Genomic DNA, 22641 nt, shown 5'->3' with positions numbered 1-22641 from the left:
ATGAGGGTAGTGTGGTGTATGTGGTCTATATGGATGTTAGTAAGGCGTTTGATAAGGTTCCACATGGTAGGCTTCTTCAGAAGGTCAGAGGCCGAGGGACCCAGGGAAGCTTGGCTGTGTGGATTAGGAATTGGCTTGCATGTAGAAAGCAGAGGGTTGTGGTGGAAGGAGTGCCCTCGGATTGGAAGGCAGTGACTAGTGGTGTCCCGCAGGGATCAGTTCTGGGACCTCTACTTTTTGTGATATTTATAGATGACTTAGATGAGGGGGTGGAGGGCTGGGTTAGTAAGTTTGCGGATGACACTAAGATCGGCGGTGTTGTGGATAGTGTGGAGGGCTGTCGGAGCTTACAGAGGGATATTGATAGGATGCAGAGCTGGGCTGACAAGTGGCAGATGGAGTTCAATCCGGAGAAGTGTGAGGTGGTCCACTTTGGAAGGACAAACTCCAGGGCAGAGTACTGGGTGAATGGCAAGGTACTTGGCAGTGTGGAGGAGCAGAGGGATCTGGGGTTCATATTCACAGTTCACTGAAAGTTGCCTCACAGGTGGAAAGAGCAGTTAAGAAGGCCTATGGGATGTCAGCTTTCATAAGTCATGGGATTGAGTTTAAGAGCTGCAAAGTGATGATGCAGCTTTACAAAACTCTAGTTAGGCCACACTTAGAGTACTGTGTTCAGTTCTGGTCGCCGCATTATAGGAAGGATGTGGAGGCATTGGAGAGGGTGCAGAGGAGATTTACCAGGATGCTGCCTGGATTAGAGCGTATGGAATATGAGGAGAGGCTTAAGGTCCTAGGGCTTTATTCACTGGAAAGGAGGAGGATGAGAGGAGACATGATAGAGGTATATAAAATATTGAGAGGAATAGATAGAGTAGACAGCCAGCGCCTCCTTCCCAGGGCACCAATGCTCAATGCGAGAGGGCATGGCTTTAAGGTTATGGGTGGGAAGTTCAGGGGAGATGTCAGGGGGAGGTTTTTCACCCAGAGAGTGGTTGGTGCATGGAATGCACTGCCTGGGGTGGTGGTGGAGGCAGATACATTGGACAGGTTCAAGAGCTTGTTGGATAGGCATATGGAGGAATGTGGGATAGAGGGATATGCGGGAGGAAAGGGTTAGATAATGTGAGGGTGGTCTGATGGACGGCACAACATGGTGGGCCGAAGGGCCTGTTTTGTGCTGTATGGTTCTATGGTTCTAATCTTTAGTTGCTGCAAACTCTAGGGCAAGCCTAAATGTAATGTGTATTATTGGAATCCAGTGTTAGATCGGATGTTTCCTTTATCCAAGGCCAAATGGCAATAGATAAATGCTTTTCCTTATTCATTTTTCTCTGTTGAGTAATTTCTGCCAATGGTCCCGAAAAATCCATTCAAAATATCTGGGTCTGTTAAACCTGGGTTTCAGGCTGGGAACTGCAGAAGCTTTTTTTCTTCTCAATCTGCGCCCTCCAGCTGACCCAAGTGGACAGATGATCGTATAAGATAGGAGCAGGAGTAGCCCATTCAACCTCCCGAGCCTGCTTCACCATTTAAGCCAGCACACTGTCACAGCTGGTAGAGCCATCACCTCACCGCTCCAGTGACCTGGGTTCAATCCTGACTTCCAGCATCCTCCTGTATCCTAAAGATGTGCAAGTTGGCAGGTTAATTGTCCACTATAAATTGACCTTAATGTGCAGATGTATGGTATGACATGGGGGCAGTTGATGGGAATGTGGGGAGAATGAAATGGAATCAGTGCAGGGTGAGTGTAAAATGGGTGTTTGGTAGTCATTATGGACACAGTGGGCCAGGGGACCTGTTTCCATGCTGTATGACACCATGACTCGAAGATGATGACGGATCCGATAGTATCCTCAACTCTGCATCCACGATACCTGTTTGCCTTTCAAGAAACTATTCACCTCTACGTTAAAAAAACCCTCAAATATTCTGCTTTCACCATTCTTCGTTGGAGAGAGTTCCAAAGGTTCACAGGAGAAAAAAAATCAATCTATCGCTGTCTTAAATGGATAATCCATTATTTTTAAGCAATGACCTCTAGTTCTAGATTTTCTCAAAAAATAAACATCCTCTCCACCTCACCCCTCAGTACTATATCTTCAACCAAGGCCCCTCTCACTCTGCTAAATTCCATTGGATACAAGTCTAGCTTGTCCAACCTTTCCTCATAAGACACCCCACCCATTCCAGTTATTCCAAAGAACTACCTTCCTTAAATAAGGAGCCAATAATATGGACAGAACTCCTGATTGTTTGACCTGCAAGGTTTGTAGCCTGTTTCTTCCAGAGGTGAGGACTGAGCGGCTTGCTGTCAATAATACTTCCTGAAGTATATCTGGAGAAATGCCATATTCCTACATGATATATGTTTTCAAATCTTTCCCTTCCTGTTGCTGCTGAGTCAGTTTGCAGCATCAGTGTTTGATGACGGTTGAACTTAGTGCCCGTATCAACGCCCAAGAGACCTCTGGAACTGATAGGAAAATGGCAAAAACTCTGCAACCGTTATTTCCTCAGTGGTTTGTAATGTTCCCAAACTGCTGAATTCCCCTACAAGGCAAAGAGCTTTCTCTCTTCTACCTCCTGGGATAGAAGATACAAGAACTAGAAAGCCCAGATGACCAGACTTAAAAACAACTTCTTCCCCACTGCTGTCACACTTCTTAACCAATCATCTCCTTCACATCCCTTTCCCAATGGTGCTGCCACATTCTCGGACTCTTAATTGGAATTGGTTTATTATTGTCACATGTACCGAGGTGCAGTGAAAAACTTGTCTTGCGTACCGATCGTACAGATCAATTCATTACACAGTGCATTGAGGTAGTACAGGGTAAAACAAGAATACAGAATAAAGTGTAACAGCTACAGAGAAAGTGCAGTACAGGCAGGCAATAAGGTGCAAGGCCATAACAAGATAGATTGTGAGGTCAAGTGTCCATCTTATCATACAAGGGAACCATTCAATATCCTGCTTATAACAGCAGGATAGAAGCTGTCCTTCAGCCTGGTGGTATGTGAGTTTAGGCTTTTGTATCATCTTCCTGATCGGAGAGTGGAGAAGAGAGAATGTCCGGAGTGGGTGGGGGTGGGAGGGGTCTTTGATTATGTTGGCTGCTTTATCGAGGCAGCGAGAAGTATAGACAGTGTCCATGGAGGGGAGGCTGGTTTCCGTGACACGCTGGACTGTGTCCACAACTCTCTGCAGTTTCTTGCAATCATGGGTAGAGCAGTTACCATACCAAGCCGCGATGCATCCAGATAGGATGCTTTCTATGGTGCATCAATAAAAATTGGCGAGGGCCCAAGGGGATGTGCCAAATTTCTTTAGCCTCCTGAGGAAGTAGAGGCGCTGGTGAGCTTTCTTGGCCGTGGCGTCTATGTGGTTGGAACAGGACAGGCTGTTGGTGATGTTCACTCCTAGGAACTTGAAGCTCCCGACCTCAGCACCATTGATGTAGACAGGTGCATGTACACTGCCCCCCTTCCTGAAGTCAATGACCAGCTCTTTTGTTTTGCTGACATTGAGGGAAAGGTTGTTGTCATGACACTATGTCACTGGGCTCTCTACCTCCTTCCTGTACTCTGACTCACGGAGATTTCTCCCTCTTCTCCCTCTCTCGGTTTTTCCATTATTGTCACTTTAACATTTCTTTTTGCACTATTTCAGATTGCTCTGTCTTTGCACAATTCTATTGTTTTGCATCTGTTGCTGTATTCACTGTTGTATTTATTATTACCATGTATACTGTTTACTCTGTGAGCTTCATGCAAACAAGGAATTTCATTGCACCCGGGTGTATGTGACAATAAGCTAATCTGAATCGGACAGAGAGTGGTCTGGGACAAGGTCTGCCTTTGCTATTGATTGAGTCTGGAAATGAATTAGCATTTATGGGGTGATCAGAGAACTCAGTAACATAAAAGGGAAACAAAGGACTGCAGATGCTGGAATCTAGATGAATCTGGAATCTGTCTGTAACCGCGATCTTCATCCCTCAGTTACCAGTCATTTCGACTCCCCCTCCCACACCATCACTGATATGTCAGTCCTCGGCCTCCTCCACTGCCCGGAGAATTCCAAGCGCAAACTGGAGGAGCAGCACCTCATTTTCCGCCTTGGAATCTAGCAGCCTAACGGCATGAACATTGAATTCTCCGACTTTAAGTAATCCCCACCTCCCTTCCCCACGACTCCCCCCCCCAACACCATGCTTCTTCTCTTCTTCCCTTTCCTCACCTATATCTCTTTTCTCTACCCTTTTTTTTTCTTTTCTATTTTTCCCCTCTCTCTCCTCACCTTTGACCCATCCCCCGGTGGATCTGCTCTCCCCTCCTCCCCCACACCTGCCTATCACCATCTCTTACCTGCATCTACCTATCACCACCCTGTGCCCACCCCACCTCCCCTCTTTTGTCCACCTATCACTGCTCTGCTTTTCCCTCCTATATATCGGGCTTCCCCTTTTCCTGGCTTCAGTCCTGAAGAAGGGTCCTGACCCGAAACATTGACTGCCTGCTTTTCTCCACGGATGCTGCTTGGCCTGCTGAGTTCCTCCAGCATCATTGTGTTTTTCTTCAATAATATCAATTCTTGGAATTCAAGCTGGTATTGGGTAGCCAAACTCCATAGGGGACATAGATACAAGATAAGGGGCTGGTCATTTAAAACTGAAATGCATGGAAGTTTCTTTCCACAGAGGATGGTGAGTCCTTGGAGTTCTCTACCCCAAACAGTTGTGGCAGCTGGATCATTAGATGTATTTAAGGTGGAGGTAGATAAATATTTGAATGATCTGGCAGTTGAGGGCACTGGGGAACTGACACAGAAGCAGAGTAGAGACCAGTGTGGATTGACAATGATCATATTGAATGGCTGGGCAGGCTTGAGGGGCAGAGTGGCCCACTCCTGCTAGCTTCTTCTGTTCTTTCTCAGGCCACTTCAGGCCATTGACTGTAGGAGTCAGTGATGCTGTGCGGACAACCTGTGTAATCCCCCAAGAGGACAAGACAGGAGTTCCCAACATCATAGGGTAGGTATATGTCAGATATGTTCAGAAGTGCTACTTTTTGCCTGTCTGCCTGATACTAATAAATTCCCCACTCTCACACCTCGTAACCACAAAAACATCACTGCTGTCAGGAGAGATCCCAGCAGTTATCAATTAGGAAATCTTGCATCAGATTTGTGCAGGAAACCAATATCTGGAAGGTGTGACCTGATTGGGTTAACCTGAACCTTGTACTTGAGATAAAAAAAAACATTGATATATGCCAGTACAACAATAAAGGAATCCATGTGCTATTCTTTGGATTAAATTCTAACCTCTCTGCCCTAACATGATTCAGACAAGACCAGGGGTGTTGTCCTGAAATAATTCTTATCTTTGTCTGCAGATCCTCCATGGCTCCGACATTCACTGTATCTGCACCTCCCCTTACTTGACAAACCTTCAGGATCTCCGCATCCACCCAAGCCTGGCCTCTTATACATCCCTGAATTTAATCACTCCGTCATTGACGGCCAGCCTTCAGCTGTCTGGGCCCTTCCCTCCCTGTAACTCACTGCCTCTTTAACTTGCTCTCTCTCCTCCAATTTGTTGATCTAACCCACCTATCACTTTTTGAAGCTGAGTGTCAAATTTTATTTGATTACTGTGAAATACATTGGGATGTTCTGCTATGTTAAAGGCTTTATATAATGTGAATTATTATTGTTGGTGGTGTTGTCCTTGCCAATATATATCCCTCAATCAATGTCACTGAAACAGATTATTTGCTTGTCCATCTCACTGGGGCCTGGATATGTACAAAATTATTGCCCTGGTCCCTACAGTGAAACAGATCACTACACTTCAAAGGTACTTCATTGGTCGTGAAATGTGATGTGATATAAGAACTTATTCTGCCCCACACCCCTCTCTGCTATTCAGTAAAATCAAGACTGATATTTCAGTTTCTACCGATCCCAGAGATTTTGATTTACTTACTGTTTTAAAAGTCTACCTATCACCGTCACAAGTGCACTGAACCTCCACAGCCCTCTCCATCAGAGAACTCCAAAGATTCACAACTCTATGGGTGAAGGAATTTCTCTTCATTTCTGTCCCGAATGGCCAACTCCTTGGTGTGAGACCGTGACTCATGGATCTAAACATCCCAGCCATGGGAAGCATAGTCCCTGCATCTACCTTGTCAAGCTCTGTAAGAATTTTTTATGTTTCACTGAGACCATCTCTCATTCTTCTGAACTCAAGAGAGTATATCGGCCCCGTCTGCTTAACCTCTCCTCACTGGACAATTGTCTATCCCAGGTTAACTCCCTCTGTCATAAGTATACCCTTCCTTAGGTAAGGAGACCAGATCTGAACACATTCCAGATTTGATTACGTCAGGACCCGATATAGTTGCAATGATAGAAATATATCTTTTCCTTTTCTTCTCTACAATACGTCAGCCTCTTTGAAAATGTTCACAAATCCCTGAATAATAAAGTAACACTCCCCAGAACACAGAAAGCCTTTGCAAATATGAGCTGATGATCAGGAAGGGATTGCGTGTTACAGGGACCATGAGTCATGAGTGTTACATTTAGACTAATTACATAGTAAGTAGTGAGAAATTTAGTGCAAGGAACGATTTCACCATTGGATGTTCAGTCCTTTAATTATGAAAGCTTTTATACGTACTATAACAAGTTTTTTTCGACAGCCACAATCTTATTCATTATCTGTGAACAAAGCACCTAACATGCTTACATAAGCTGCTAAACGAGTTCAGTTTTCAAGGTAGTATGAATGTGTCCTCCCCTTGGCATATCTATCTCAGTGACTTCAATGAAACTGAAGGCAGTGTGGTGAATTATTTGCACCAGCTCATTGCTACGAAATTTTTTCTCCCATGGTGTGCTATCAAGCCATTCAGATATGAAAGGTCTATGATTCAATCCCCACTCTGTGTCAAGTAAGCCAGAATGCGGGAAATGACGCCATTCACAACAACGGTATATCCCAAAACCCTTTCCAACCAGCGTAAGAAAATGGAGCAACCCCTGTATTAAAAACAGCAAAGTCATAATGACCAGATTGGTCAGGACACCATGGAGAAATTCCCTGCTCTTCCACCTGCCTGGAAGATGCTCTGTTTATTGTCTTATCTGAACAGTACCACCTGCAACAGTACTGCACTTCCCTTCAACCACTCGGTTCTTGAACCAACCTGCACAGCCCTAATCACTACCTCAGTATAGCAACACTGTGACCACTTTGCACTACAATGGGCTTTGTATTTTTTTGTTCTAAATGTGTTCTTTCTTGTATAATTTTGTATAATTTATGTTTTCCTTGTGAATGTTGTGTCTCTAATGCCTGGGATGCTGCTGCAAGTAAGTTTTTCATTGCGCCTGTGCACACATGGACTTGTGCATGGGACAATAAACTCGACTTTTTTTTAAAGTTGTGTCTGATTGGCTAAATGTGTGGCAACTCAGCCAATAAAAGCAAGATAGGGTAAAGCAGAGTGGCCAATTTGGAATGGCTGTTGTGTGGGTGGGTCAGTGTAGGACTGAGAAGCTGAGGCTTTGGTGAGGAGGCACAGGTGAGTAGCAGGTAAGAATGAATAAAGTTTTTTATAGTAGTTAAACAAAAAGGCACCTAATTACAACTAATTAAATAAAGTGGGGATGCAGGATCAGGTGATGTGTTGTAGCTGCATGATGTGGGAGCTGGTGGACCCCATTGTGGTTCCTGGTGAACACATCTGCAGCGAGTGTTGGTTGCTCGAGGAACTTGGGCTCAAAGCCGGTGACCTGGAATCTGAGTGTCAAACACTGCGACACATCATGGAGGGGGAGAATTACCTGGATGCTGTGTTTCAGGAGGCAGTCACACCCATTTGATTAACTGCTTCAAGTTCAGTCAGTGGTCAGGGACAAGAAGGTGTGACTGTGAGTGAGGCAGGTAGGGGGATCCAACAGGTGGTGTTGGAGGAGCCTCAGCCCTTGAGCTTGTCCAACAGGTCTGAGATTCTTGCTCCCTGTGTGAATGAGAGTGGGGGCTGTAGGAAGATGAGCAACTGAACTGAAGCACCGTGGTTCAGGGAGTTATTCAAGAGGGGGGAGACAAGAGAAATGTAGCTGTAATTGGGGACAGTGTAGTAAGGGGAGTAGACACAATTCTCTGTTGCAAGGATGGAGAGACCTGGAGACTGTGTTGCCTGCCTGGTGCCTGGGTTTGGGACATCTCATCGGACCTGCAGAGGAATTTGGAGTGGGAGGGTAAAGATCCAGTTGTTGTGGTCCTGGTGGGTACCAATGATGTAGGTAGAACAAGGAAAGAGATTCTGCTGAGGGACTAAATTAAAAAGCAGAACCAAGAAGGTGGTAATCTCTGGATTGCTACCTGAGCCACGTGCAAATTGGCACAGGGTCAATAAGATCAGGGTTAAACGTATGGCTCAGTGATTGGTGTGGGAGAAGTGGCTTTGAATTCGTGGGACATTGGCACCAGTATTAAGGAAGGGGGGAGCTGTTCCGATGGGATGGGCTCCACCTGAACCATGCTGGGACCAGGGTCCTGGCGAATTGCATAACTAGGGCTGTGGATAGGGCATTAAACTAAGTAGTAGGGAGGTGGGTTCAACAGATTGGAAAAGATTGGATAAAGTAAAAGGGAAGGAGAGTACAGGAGAGGTTACTGAAGTCTCCAGAATAAAAAAACAACACAAAGTTTAGAAAGGGGTAAGAATTTAACTTCAGGCAACATGGAGATAAATTTGAGAAGGGGGTGGCAAATATATGACCGAAGGTGTTATATTTGAATGCATGCAGTATACGAAACAAGGTAGATGAGCCTGAAGTGCAGCTGGAAATTGGCAGGTGTGATGTTGTGGGCATCAGAGTCGTGGTTGAAGGAAGATCACAGCTGGGAGCTAAACATCCAAGGATACACATCCTATTGAAAAGACAGGCAGGTAGGCAGTAGAGGGGGGGGGGGGGGGGCGGGGTGGCTCTGTTGGTAAAAAATGAAATCATATCCTTAGCAAGAAGTGTCATAGGATCAGAAGATGTAGAATCCTTGTGGGTAGAGTTAAGAAACTGCAAAGGTACAAAGACCCTGGTGGGAGTTATATACGAGCCTCTGAATAGTAGCCAAGATGTGGGGTACAAATTACAACAGGATATAGAAAAGGCATGTAGGAAAGGCAATGTTACGGTGGGCACGGTTGACTTCAATGTGCAGGTGAACTGGGAAAATCAGGTTGGCACTGAATCCCAAGAGAAGGATTTGTAGAATGCTCATGAGATGGCTTTTTAGAGCAGCTGGTGGTCGAGCCCACTAGGGGAAAGGCAATTCTGGATTTGATGTTGTGCAATGAACCAGATTTGATTAGGGAGCTTAAGGTAAAGGAACCCTTAGGAGGCAGTGATCATAATATGATAGAATTCACCCTGCAGTTTGAGAGGGAGAAGCTGAAATCTGATGTATCGGTATTCCAGTTGAGTAAAGGTAACTAGAGGCATGAGAGAGGAGCTGGCCAGAGTTGATTGGGAGGGGACCCTAGCAGGGACGATGGTAGAGCAGCAATGGCAGGAGTTTCTGGGAATAATTCAGAAGACGCAGGATCAGTTCATCCCAAAGAAGCAGCATTCAAAAGGGAGGATGAGGCAAAAGCAAAAGAGAGGGCATACAATATTGCAAAAATTAGTGGGAAGCTTTTAAAAACCAACAGAAGGCAACTGAAAAAGCGGTAAGGGGAGAAAAAAAAAATGAAAGTAAGTGAGCCGTTAATATAGAAGAGGACACCAAAAGTTTTTTCAGATATATAAAGAGTAAAAGAGAGGCAAGAGTGGACATCGGACCACTGGAAAGTGACACTGGAGAGGTAATAATGGAGACAAAGAAATGGCAGATGAAGTGAATAAGTACTTTGCGTCAGCCTTCACTGTGAAGACACCAGCAACGTGCCAGAAATTCGAGATAGTCAGGGGGCAGAAGTGAGTGTAGTCACTATTCCTAAGGAGAAGGTGTTTGGGAAACAGTAAGGTCAGAGGGTGGATAAGTCACCTGGACCAGGTTGACTACACCCCAGGGTTCTGAAAGAGGTAGCTGCAGAGACTGTGGAGGCATTAGTGGTGATCTTTCAAGAATCACCAGAGTCAGGAATGGTTCCGAGGACTGGAAAATCACAAATGTCACTCTTCTTTAAGAAGGGAGGGAGGCAAAAGACAGAAAATTATAGGCCAGTTAGCCTGACTTCGGTGGTTGGTAAGATTTTAGAGTCCATTATTGAGGATGAGATTTTGGGGTACTTGGAAGCACATGATAAAACAGGCCAAAATCAGCATGGTTTCCTTAAGGAGAGATCTTGCCTGACAAATCTGTTTGAATTCTTTGAGGAAGTAACAAGCAGGGTAGACAAAGGAGAGTCAGTGGATGTTGTTTACTTGGATTTTCAGAAGGCCTTTGACAAGTTGCTGCACATGAGGCTGCTGAACAAGATAGGAGCCCTTGGTATTACAGGAAAGGCACTAGCATGGACAGAAGATTGGCTGACTGGCAGAAGGCAAAGTGTGGGAATAAAGGGGGCATTTTCTGGTTGGCTACCGGTGACTAGTGGTGTTCTGCAGGGGTCGGTGTTTGGTCCGCTAATTTTCACATTATATGTTAATGATCTGGATGACGGAATTGAGGGCTTTGTGGCCAAGTTTGTGGCTGATACAAAGATAGGTGGAGGGGCAGATAGTGTTGAGGAAGCAGGGAGTCTGCAGAAGGACTTGGACAGGTTGGGAGAATGGGCAAAGAAGTGGCAGATGGAATACAGTGTTGGGAAGTGTATGGTCATGCACTTTGGTAGAAGGAATAAAGGTGTAGACTATCTTCTAAATGGGAGGAAAATTCAGAAATCAGAGGTGCAAAGGGACTTGGGAGTCCGTGCAGGATTCCCGAAAGGCTAATTTGCAGGTTGAGCCAGTAGTAAGGAAGACAAATGCAATGTTAACACTCATTTCGAGAGGACAAGAATATAAAAGCAAGGATGCAATGCTGAGGCTTTATAAGGCATTGGTCAGACCACATTGTCAGCAGTTTTGGGCCCCACATCTAATGAAGGAGGTGCTGGTGTTGGAGAGGGTCCAGAGGAGGTTTAGGAGAATGATCCCAGGAATGAAAGGGTTAATGTATAATGTATTATACATTATACATTAATGTATAATGTATGAGGTTAATCTGACGGCTCTGGGCCTGTACTCGCTGGAGTTTAGAAAAATGAGGGGGGATCTCATTGAAACCTTCCGAATATTGAAAGGCCTGGATAGAGTGGACGTGGAGAGGATGTTTCCAGTAGTGGGAGAGTCTAGGGCCAGAGGGAACAGCCTCAGAATAGAAGGATGTCCCTTTAGAACAAAGATGAGGAGGAATTTCTTTAGCTAGATGGTGGTGAATCTGTGGAATTCATTGCCAGAGACGGCTGTGGAGGCCAAGTCATTGGGTATATTTAAAGCACAGGTTATTAGGTTCTTGATTAGTAAGGGCGTCAAAGGTTACAGGGAGAAGGCAGGAGAATTGGGTTGAGAGGAAAAAATAAATCAGCCATGATCAAATGGTGGAGAAGACTTGATGGGCCGAATGGCCTAATTCTGCTCCTGTGTCTTGGGGTCTTATGGACTTGACTCCTTCAGCATTGCGTTGGACTGCCAATGTAAGTTTTGTGCTCAGGGTTTTGGGGTGGGACTCGAACCCACAGTTTTTAGTGTCAAAAGCTTTAATTACTGGGCTGGATCGTCTGACCCTTGTACCAGCAAATTACAGGATTAACTGCCACCGTCTATCTTCACTTGGGTCAGAAGGTGGTCGTATTGGTGGAGTCCCTGAGTAATTCCAAACTTCCCACCCATTGAGTGAATCGGATTCCTTGCCAGTCGCTTCCTGTGTTGCTGGGAGTCTAATATCGTAACTTGTGTGCCTGTCCTGCCCCTGGGTCACTGGGTTGTGTCAGATCTCAGACTGAGAGAGCCCCAGGAAGGAAGATAGTCTCTGGCCTAGTTTGGGACTCGGGGAGTTGGGGGGATGTCTGGAGGTGGGAGTCTGCAGGGAGGAGTCTCGTGGTCACAGTGTCAGGCAGCAAGTGTAGTGCTGTGCTTTAGTATCAGTGGGAGGATATTGCATGTCTTACAAAAGGGTAAAGCTGGCTGCAAGATTAATTTTAAGAAGTTTTTTTTGAATATACTTCTTGTCACAGGTCATTGACAAGTTCAAGTTTATTGTCATAGAGGGTATAAATGCCAAGAAAATGAGCTTTTTGCAGCAGCTGCACAGTACATATCAAACATGACAAACAGAAATTACATAAACTAATATAAATTGTGCACAACTTGTACAACACAATAACCAAAAATAATGTAAAACCATCAGCGCAAGTTGAGGGAAATATAGTCTGAGGTAGTGTTGGGGTTTTTCAGGTTGATTCAAGAACCTGATGGCAGTGGGGAAGAAGCTGTTGTTAAACCTTGAGGTGTGGGTCCTCAGGCTCCTGTACCTGATGGCAGCAGTGAGAAGAGAGCATGGCCCGGATGGTGGGGTTCTTAGTGATGGATGTCACCTTCCTGAGACATCTCCTCTTGTAGATGTCCTTGATGGTGGGGAGAGCTGTACCCACGATGGAACTGGCTGAGTCCACCACTCTCTGTAGCCTCTTGCATTCCTGTGCATTGGAGTTACCATCCTAGGCTGTGATGCTACCAGTCAGAATGCTTCCACTGTAGATCTGTAGCAGTTTGTCAGAATCTTCAATAATGTGCTGAACCTCCTTAAACTGCTAAGGAAGTGGAGATCACAAGATCACAAGACAAGGGAGCAGAAGCAGGCCATTCGGCCCATCGAGTCTGCTCCAAGGAAAAGGGAAAAAAAGAAATGAGAAATGGGGAATGGGGGGGGGGGGAGAAAAAGAACATTCTAATCCCAATTTCCAGCCTTATCCCCATATCCCTTGATACCCTGACTATTTAGATATCTATCTATCTCCTCCTTGAACGCCCCCACTGATCTGGCCTCCACTGCTGTACGTGGCCTCCACAAATTCACCACCCTCTGGCTAAGAAATTTCTCCTCATCTCTGTTTTGAAACTGTACCCTCTAATTCTAAGATTGTGCCCTCTGGTCCTGGACTCACCCACCAAGGGAAACAGCCTAGCCACATCTACTCTGTCCTTTCCTATCAACATTTTAAACGTCTCTATGAGGTCCCCTCTCATTCTTCTGTACTCCAGTGAGTACAGTCCAAGAGCCGACAAACGCTCATCATACGTAAGCCCTTTCATTCCTGGAATTATCCTCGTAAATCTCCTCTGAACCCTCTCCAACGTCAGCACATCCTTCCTAAGATGTGGGGCCCAAAACTGCACACAGTATTCCAAATGAGGCCTCACTAGTGCCCCGTAGAGCCTCATCAACACTTCCTTACTTTTATACACTATACCTCTCGATGCTGGCTTGCCTTCTTGGGAAGCCTTGGTGATGTTCCTCTGTGTACTTAGGTTGGGGACAGGTATGAGGCTAATCTTCAGCGTGAGAAAGGACACAACCAAGAAACATTGCCGAGGGTTTCCCTGCCAATTATCAGGGAGGACCAAGCATTGCAGGTGAGCAGCATGCCCAGGGGCCAGTCAAGTGGTCACCCCCAACCCCACCCCTGTGAGTGGTACCAGTAGAGGTAGAGTAGAGTATCTCAGTAGAGGCCCAGCTTGCCATACTTGGAGTAGTGTCTGACAGACCCATCAGTAATCAGCAATCATCGCACATTGTAGCCCCAAGCCATCTGTGAGTCATAAGCAGACATCCAAATGTACCATCGGACCCAGTGAAGGCTCACAAATGACTTTGAAATAAACAAACTGAAACCCACATGTCACTGAATTCCCAGGTTCAACTTGCAGTTTGTGTCAAGTTCCAGTTAAATAACATTAGTCACAGTTGGATGAGGATTAGGAAATAAAAGTATTTGGAACTCCCAGCATTTATAGGACATTAAGAATTATGTTGCTGAAGTCTGACACTTGACAGCAAGTCTGAGTTAGTTGACTTTAGTTGGGGGTGTTATGGTTCCAAGTGCTGGCCCTTGATTCGGCTCCTTGTTGTGCAGCACATGGATTCTATGCACTACTAATTGCATAACAATGTACACCTGAGCCCCATCAGGAGACTAGCATAACAGCCCTGGTTTCACTGGCACTAGTTACCAGAGTATTGGTCAACCTTTGGGTATACTTTGTCTCCTGGCTGCTTAGAGCTAGCAACTCCTGAGCAGTCCTGGTTTCACTGTTCCTCTTAGGATATCTGGTTTTTGTCTTGGGACCCCACCTCAGAGCACTGAGGCAAGATTCCTCCCAGTTGCTGCCTGTGTTTGGTTCTGAGGAAGCATCCTGACTCCAGTCTCGTACCAGTGTGCTGCATTTGGGTTTTCTGTGAGCTCACTCTTCGCTTGACATTGTGGCAGGGGGCCACATTTGGAGTGTATTAGAACATAGGATAAAGAACTGTACAGCACGGCAACAGGCCCTTCAGCCCACGATGTCTTCCCAAACACGATGCCAAATTAAATGAAATCTATTCTGCCTCTACGTGATCCATATCCCTCCACTCCCTGCATATTCATGTGTCTATCTAAAAGCCTCTGAAACACCACTATCATGCTGCAAGGTTATAATTAACCTCGGAGCGTGTAGCCCATGCTAAGACATCTGAAGGCAACCTGCCGGGTTTGCAACTTCTGGTCACCATCCAATTAGAATAAAGGTGTTTGTGCCTGAATCTTGGGGAAATTGGAGGGTAGTATCTGCTATAATGCTCTATGACCCTAATACACAAACCTAATCGCTACCTTGGTATAACAGCACTATGAATGTTTTGCACTACACGGACTTTGTTTCTTTTTCTTATGCTGCTAATTTGTTTTCCTCGTGAATGTTGTGTACCTGAAGCAATGTGCCTGTGATGCTGTTGCAAATAAGTTTTTTATTGCATCTGTGCATACACGTACTTGTGCGTATGACAATAAACTCGACTTTGTCTTTGACTTTACATGGTCAAATAACCTGTTGCCATTCTTGTTCTACTCACACAATGGTTCATGGTTTAAAGGGCATCTGAGGAGCAAGTTTTCACACAGAGGGTGGTGGCTATGTGGAACGAGCTGCCAGAGGAGGCCGTAGAGGTGGCTGCAGTTACAATGTTTGAAAGATGTTTGGACAGGTACATGGATAGGAAAGGTTTAGAGGGATATGGGCCAAACACAGGCAAATGGGATTAGCGTGTATGAATTGGGCTGAAGGGCCTGTTTCCATGCTGAATCTATAATGTGTCGGCCTTCAAGTCAAAATACCTCAAAGCTCTTGTTACCCAATGAATTATACGGTGATCTGTCATTCCTCATATGTCAGCTCGCAACTGGCTATTCAAATGTGGAAGTCAGCCTAATTTAACAATAACAATATTAACATTATAAATAGGCCCAAGGCATTTCACAGAAACATCATCAGAAGAAAATTGACCCCAAGCCAAAAATGACGTACTGAAACCTCGAGGAGGTTGATTTAAGGAATGCCTTCAAGAAAAATAAGAAGGGAGTTCCAGAACTTGGGGTTCAGACAGCTGAAGGCATGTGACGAGGGAATGGGGTCCTCAACACTTACACCTGTCCATCCAGAACCTTACGGACGGCAATCAGGAGTAGCAACAGGTGTTCCCTGCTGTTTAGACAGTGGGTCCATTTGTATTCCCCAAGTTGTGATCTTCCGAAACAACCACAGAGCTGTTGGGATCTTCCTGCTACAGTTCTACATGATCTAGAATGCATTCAGTTTAACCAATGGGAAGGTGACTTCTTTCCCATTTGTAACCATGAGCTATCCAGAAGCTTTGCTGTAATCATAAATTTATGGTCTATACTTAGCATCTCAATATTTCAACATATAATTTATTGTCATCATTGATTCCTTGTGACGAAACCTTTTTCTCTGCAGTTAAGTACCTTTTTAGTCTTGTAGTGTTTTTCGATTCATCCTTGACAATTATTACAATTATAACTTATACCAGGCTCTTAATTCTGCTGTAATTTTGCTTCAGAACTGCAAAATAATTCCCTTATTATAATTGCCTGTGAAGCACATGATTCTCTGGTTTGGTAGGAATAAAATCATAACAGCATTGATTTACATAACTTAAGTAAAGCAGGAACAGGGAAAAGACATTCAACACATCCATCTCACCCTGTCATTCAGGGTGAACTATCTATCACCATCCTGGAGAAATCTCAGTGCTATGGAGGTATTGTTATAATCTGGAATACACTGTCTGAATGAAGTGGAAGTCTATTCAGCTTTCAAAAGTGAAATTGGATATATCTGTACTTGAAAAGGACAAAAAAGATACTGCAGATCTATGGGCTTAGGGAAGCAGAGTGGAACGAATTGAGTACCACTCATCGGGAGCCAGTACAGGAATGGTGGGCCAAATGGTCTCCTTTCATGAACCTCTGTGATTATCTACTGTGAATCTGTGAGGTACAGTGGGTTAATGCCTTTCTGGTAATCCAGAGGCATGGATTAATAACCTGGAGAACCGCATTCAAGTCCCACAATAATTTAAATTCAATGAATTAAATTAAAATCCAGTACTGGATTGTTGCAAAGGGAAGGAAATGTGAGGTATTGGGAAAGAAATCTGCATTCGGCACCCAGCCTCATCTGTATGTCACTGCAGACCCACGGTAATGTGGCTGGCTGTTTGAAAGGGCTGAGCTAGGCACTCAGTTCAAAGGCCTTGTCAGTGAAGCCAACCTTCCATGAAGAAATTTTTAAAAGTTACACAGTGATGCTGATTAAAAATCCATTTAAACTTATGGGGCGGTGCTTCTCTCTAATATCGACTCTCGTGAAAATAGTGGTCATCAGTCCTAATGAGCGTCTCTTCAGTGGCCCATTTCACATATAAAGTTCTCATGGTGTTAGTTATAGATGCCACAAAGCCCTCATTGTTCATAATCTACACTTCCATCCCCTTCCATCTGTCTATCAATGGTAACAACTTTGATTTGACATACACCTCTAACATTAACCCAACTATTTCACCCTGTCAGAGATATTTCCTTTGCCTTGTCCACACACACACACCAGTCTTCATTGAGGGGTTGGCAGTGGAAAGGATAAGCAGCTTCAAGTTCCTGGGCACCAACATCTCAGAGGATCTATCTTGGGCCCAACACATTGATGCAATCATGAAGAAGGCATGTCAGTGGCTCTTCTTCATTAAGAATTTGAGGAGATTTGGTATGTCACCAAAGACTCTTGCAAATTTCTACAGATGTACGGTGGAGAGCATTCTGACTGGTTGCATCACCGTCTGGTATGGAGGCTCCAATGCGCAGGATCAAAAGAGGCTGCAGAGAGTTGTAGACTCAGCCTGCTCCGTCACGGGCACAACCCTCCCCGCCATCGAGGGCATCTTCAAGAAGCTGTACTTCAAGAAGGCGGCATCCATCATTAAGGACCCTCACCACCCGGGACATGCCCTCTTCGTGTTACTACCATCAGGGAGGTGGTACAGGAGCCTGAAGACCCACACTCAACGTTTCAGGAACAGCTTCTTCCCCTCCGCCATCAGATTTTTGAATGATCTATGAACCCAGGAACACTACCTCGTTATTCCTCTTTTGCACTATTTATTTCTTTTTGTAACTTATAATAACTTTTATGTCTTTATGTCTTGCACCATACTTCTGCCATAAAACAACAAATTTCGCAATATATGTCAGTGATGATAAACCTGATTCTGATTCCTTGACTCACTTTCTCTGTAACTTAAAACTAACTTGTTTTCTCTCTTTCCCAGTTCTGACCAAAATGCTAACTTCTGTTTCTCTGTCCACAGATGCCACCTGACCTGTTGAGGATTTTCCAGTGCTTTTTGTTTAATTTTTTATTTTATACAAGTTAGTTTCTGATCTCTGACCCATTACTTCAGCCACAATTTAAAAAAAAGGTCTTCCATTTATGTAACACCTTTCATGACCTTAGGATTCCCCCAGATCTAATGAAGCACAGTCACTTTATTAATGTAGGAAATGGAGCAGCCAATTTGCACATGGAAGGTCCCAGAATCATTCTGATCAAGATCCAGATAATTTAGTTTAACGGTGATGATTGAGAGATAGCTCTCCTGGTCTTCTTTGAAAAAGTGCCACAGGAGCTTTTGCATTCATAAAGTGACAGGCTTCTTCCAAAATCCGACAGTGCAGCCCTCCTCCAGTGGAGTATCAGCCTAGATTTCTGTGCCCCTGGAACCTCATGAATCTTCTGACTCAGGGATGATATTGAAAGCTTCTGATCCTCGAGTGACGGGTAAGCAAACTTCTGCCCAGTTTCTGCCTGAAAAAAAATATGTTAGCAATCAATCCCAGGTACCTAGCAGCGGGAGCGGGGCCTGGAAGAATGGGATTAGAATGGGAAGTCCATTTTGGCCACAGACTTGTGTCTCCTGGTTAGTAGTCCACAGAAAGTAAATGGCTTGATGAGAGATGATGTATTAAAGGAGAACATAGGAAAGAAATGGGAGCAGGAGAAGGCCAAATGGTCTTTAGCCTGCTCCGTTATTCAATAACATCATGGCTGATCTGCCTTGGCCTCAATCCCATTTCCTACCTTTTCCATGGAATCATTGACTCCCCATAGATAAAATCTCTGTCTCTCTTTTAATATATTCAGTGATTCAGATTCCACAGCTTTCTGGGGAAGAGAATTACACAGACTCACAACCTTCTAAGGGAAGAAATTCCTCCTCATCTCCATCTTAAATAGGCAATGTTTTATTTTGAAATTATGCTCACTAGTTCGAGGGGAGACATCTTCTCAGCAACTCGAGCTGCTTAGAATCTTGAAGATTTCAATAAGTTTGTCTTCTAAACCCCATTGAGTGTTAGCATAACCTGCTCAATCTTTCCTAACAGGCATTTAGACAGACACATGAACAGGCAGGGGATGGAGGGAGATAGACTTTGTACAAGCACATGAGATTATTTAAGTTTGGCATCATGATCGGTACAGGTATCATGGGATGACGGGCCTGTTCCTGAGCTGTACTGCTCTATGTTCTGTTCTATGTAGTAAGGCAATCCTTTCATCCCAGGAATCCATTCCATGAATGTTCTCTGAACTACCTGCAATGCAAATATATTCCTTCTTAACTCAGGAGACCAAAACTGTACACAATACACTGGGTGCATTCTCACCAATGTCTAATCCAACTGTAACAAGACTTCTCTTTTATGCTCCATCCTCGTTGCAATAAAGACGAACATTCCATTTCCTAACTTCCGGTAACCACTCCCTCCTGTCCCCCTTTTTTCCCTTATCCCGCCGGCCCCCTTCACCCCTTCTCTTTCCCCTCCCGATCTGCCCATCACCCACACATTCCTCCCACCAGTTCCCCACCCCACCTCCTGCCCTTTATTCCGTGCTCCACCGTCCTCTCCTATCAGATTCCATCCTCTTCAGTCCTTTGTCACTTCCACCTCTCACCTCCCAGCTTCTTACATCGTTCCCACTCTCTCCCTCCCTCACCTGCCTACCACCCCCTCCCCTCCCCATCACCTGGATCCACCTATCACCCACCAGCTCTTGCTCCACCCCTTCTCTCCACTGTTTTATACCGGCTCTCTCCCCTCTTTCTTTCCAGTCCTGATGAAGGGTCTTGACCCAAAATGTCAGCTCCATAGATGCTCCCTGACTTGCTGAGTTCCTCCAGCATTTTGCGTGTTGCAACTTCCCATTTGCCTTCCTCCCTACTCAGTGTCTCCGAGCGCTAACTTTCAGAGCTTTGTGTACATGTGCACTCAGATCCCTCCCCATCTCTCCCCACTTAAACAATATTCCACTTATTGATTCCTTCCTATGTGGATAACTTCATAGCACCCACATTTTTCTCTACTTGAAAAGCACGATGACGCTGGAGGAACTCAGCAGGCCGGGCAGCATCCGTGGAGAAAAGCAACCGGTCAACGTTTCGGGTCAGGACGCTTCTTCAGGACTGAGGGTAGGAAAAGGGGAAGCCCGATATATAGGAGGGAAAAGCAGAGCGGTGATAGGTGGACCAAAGAGGGGAGGTGGGGTGGGCACAGGGAGGTGATAGGTAGATGCAGGGAAGAGATGGTGATAGGCAGGTGTGGGGGAAGGGAGAGCAGATCCACCGGGGCATGGGTCAAAGGTAAGGAGAGAGAGGGGAAAAAAAGGGCTACCTAAAGTGGGAGAATTCAATGTTCATGCTGTTAGGCTGCAAGGTTCCAAGACAGAAAATGAGGTGCTGTTCCTCCAGTTTGCGCTTGGAATTCTCCTGGCAGTGGAGGAGGCCGAGGGCTGTCAAATCAGTGATTGTATAGGAAAAGGGGAAGCCTACTATATAAGAAGGAAAAACAAATCAATGAAAGGTGGACAAAAGAGGGGAGGCGGGGTGGGCCAGGTTAAAGGCTATTTTATTATAGTCATTAAAGAACTGGTTCCCTTTCCAAGTACTCAAGGAAGGCAGTGTGGTTGAACCAATGATGGGTATTTTGTAGCTAGCAGCCAGGACTCGAGGTCATGTGATGAGACTCCAGGTAAAGCCAATTGGAGTTAAGGATGCTCGAAAAGTCAATTCACCACCTTTTTCCCTGAGGCAATGAGGGATGTGAAATAAATGTCAGACTTGCCAGCAACTTCCCACTTCTCGAGAGAGAGTGAATCTAAAGGTGGTAATCATGATTCCTATGGGATTTCCTAAAATACAAATATCCTAAGCCGAGAAATCATTCACCCTCACTGCCCATATCAAACACCCTCTAAAACTGAGACACAAGAGACTGCAGATGCTGGAAATCTGGAACAACACACAAAGCACTGGAGGAACTCAACGGGTCAGGCAGCATCTGTGGAGGGAAATGGACAGTCGACATTTCAGGTCGAGACATCCTGATGAAGGGTCTCGACCCAAAACGTTGACTGTCCATTTCCCCCTGTAGATGCTGTATGACCCGCTGACTTCCTCCCATGCTTAGTGTGTTGCACCCTCTAAAACTGACTATGTTTGAGAATGGATCATTGCCACAGGAAACTTACAGGGAAGAATAACGTGTCACACACTTAGCATGATCTCACGGTGCTTCATTTAAGGAGAGTACTCTGCCCATTGTAGAACTGAGCTGATTTTGACCTTTTGTTTTCCTCTTTGTTTTATGTTTTTTTTTCATTCACAAGTTGTGGGTGTTGCTGACAAGACCAGGATTTATTTTGGATCCTTCTTTGCCCGTTCAGAAGGCGGTGGTGAACTTTGCGTAATACTCACACAAGACTGGTGAGTCGAGAGTTCTGAGTTGTAGGTTCAGCAATGATGATATGAGGCTTGGAACAGAACCCCCCAGGTGTCGATGTTGTCGTGCACTTCCTGCCCTTGTCCTTTTTGGTGTAGGGATGACGGGTTCAGGAGGTGCTGTTGGAGTAGCCTGGGCAAGCAAGCGTAGAGCAAACTGTGAGTGGCACACACCGCGGAATGACACGACAGTGGGCAGAGGGAGGAAGGCGAAAGTTGTCCTAAATCTCCTTAGTGCCAGTGGGCAAAGAACACTAGAAAAATGAAGTATTCCACTGATGAGAAGATAGTTTTTTTTATAACTAAAGAGAGAAGTTATGATCTGAAGTGCATTGGCTGAAACGGTAATAAAAACAGATTCGGTAATAGCTTACAAAAGGGAACTGGATGAGTTAAGGAAAGAAAAATTGAAGGCTATGGGGAAAAGAATGGGACCCATATGGATCAAAAACAGAAATGCGGGAAGAACTCAGCCAGTCAGGCAGCGTCTGTGGGAAGAAAAACCAGTTAATGCTTCAGGTCAAAGACCCTCCACCAGAATTATTGACCCTCCATCAGCTTTATCAGATAATTCTTTCAAAGACATAGCCATAGACGAAGCCTCCTTCTGTCCCATTCCGTCTCTGTAATTATTTCTGTGTCAGTGACTATGGAGGTGTTAGTAATTACTGTGACAATTTTTTAATGAACATCATGGCAACAAAGCAAATGTCAGAGCTTAAATGCATCACTTCACTTTGTGAACGTCCCCTATTCAAGTTTTGCAAGCAATGGTGGTCTTGTTTGTGTAGGAGACTGCCACTAAGAGAGCTGACGTTTTGATTAGCCGCCAGAAGCAGGGCTTTGGAAAGGGGAACCATCGGGGATTCTGCTCGAGATCGGTGGCCAGTGGGTTCTGGTGTAAGGACCATGTGGGTTAAGGGTGCACACTGAACCACTGATAGCCAGTCAACTCTCTGTCCAGGTTCATCCATAGAGGAGATGCTAAAGTAGAGGACAGCAGCCTTTTGTTGCCTGAGAGACTATCGCCCAGTGAAAGGCAGGAGAGGGGAATATTTGAAACATCAATGATTTTTGCCATTAGTCCAGCCTGATATATTCATGTTAGTATAATCAGGGCAGCTCCACTCAAACCATCTTCATGAGTTCCACTGCAATGTCCATTTTCTATGTGATTCTGGTATTAGTTATTACTCACACCACTAAATACTTCCACTGCACGTACGAGCCAGGACTGAATTTCAAA

This window comes from Pristis pectinata, chromosome 21, assembly GCF_009764475.1.
Source record: "Pristis pectinata isolate sPriPec2 chromosome 21, sPriPec2.1.pri, whole genome shotgun sequence".
In the NCBI taxonomy this organism is placed as follows: Eukaryota; Metazoa; Chordata; class Chondrichthyes; order Rhinopristiformes; family Pristidae; genus Pristis; species Pristis pectinata.
Note: the sequence above shows the minus strand (reverse complement) of the source record.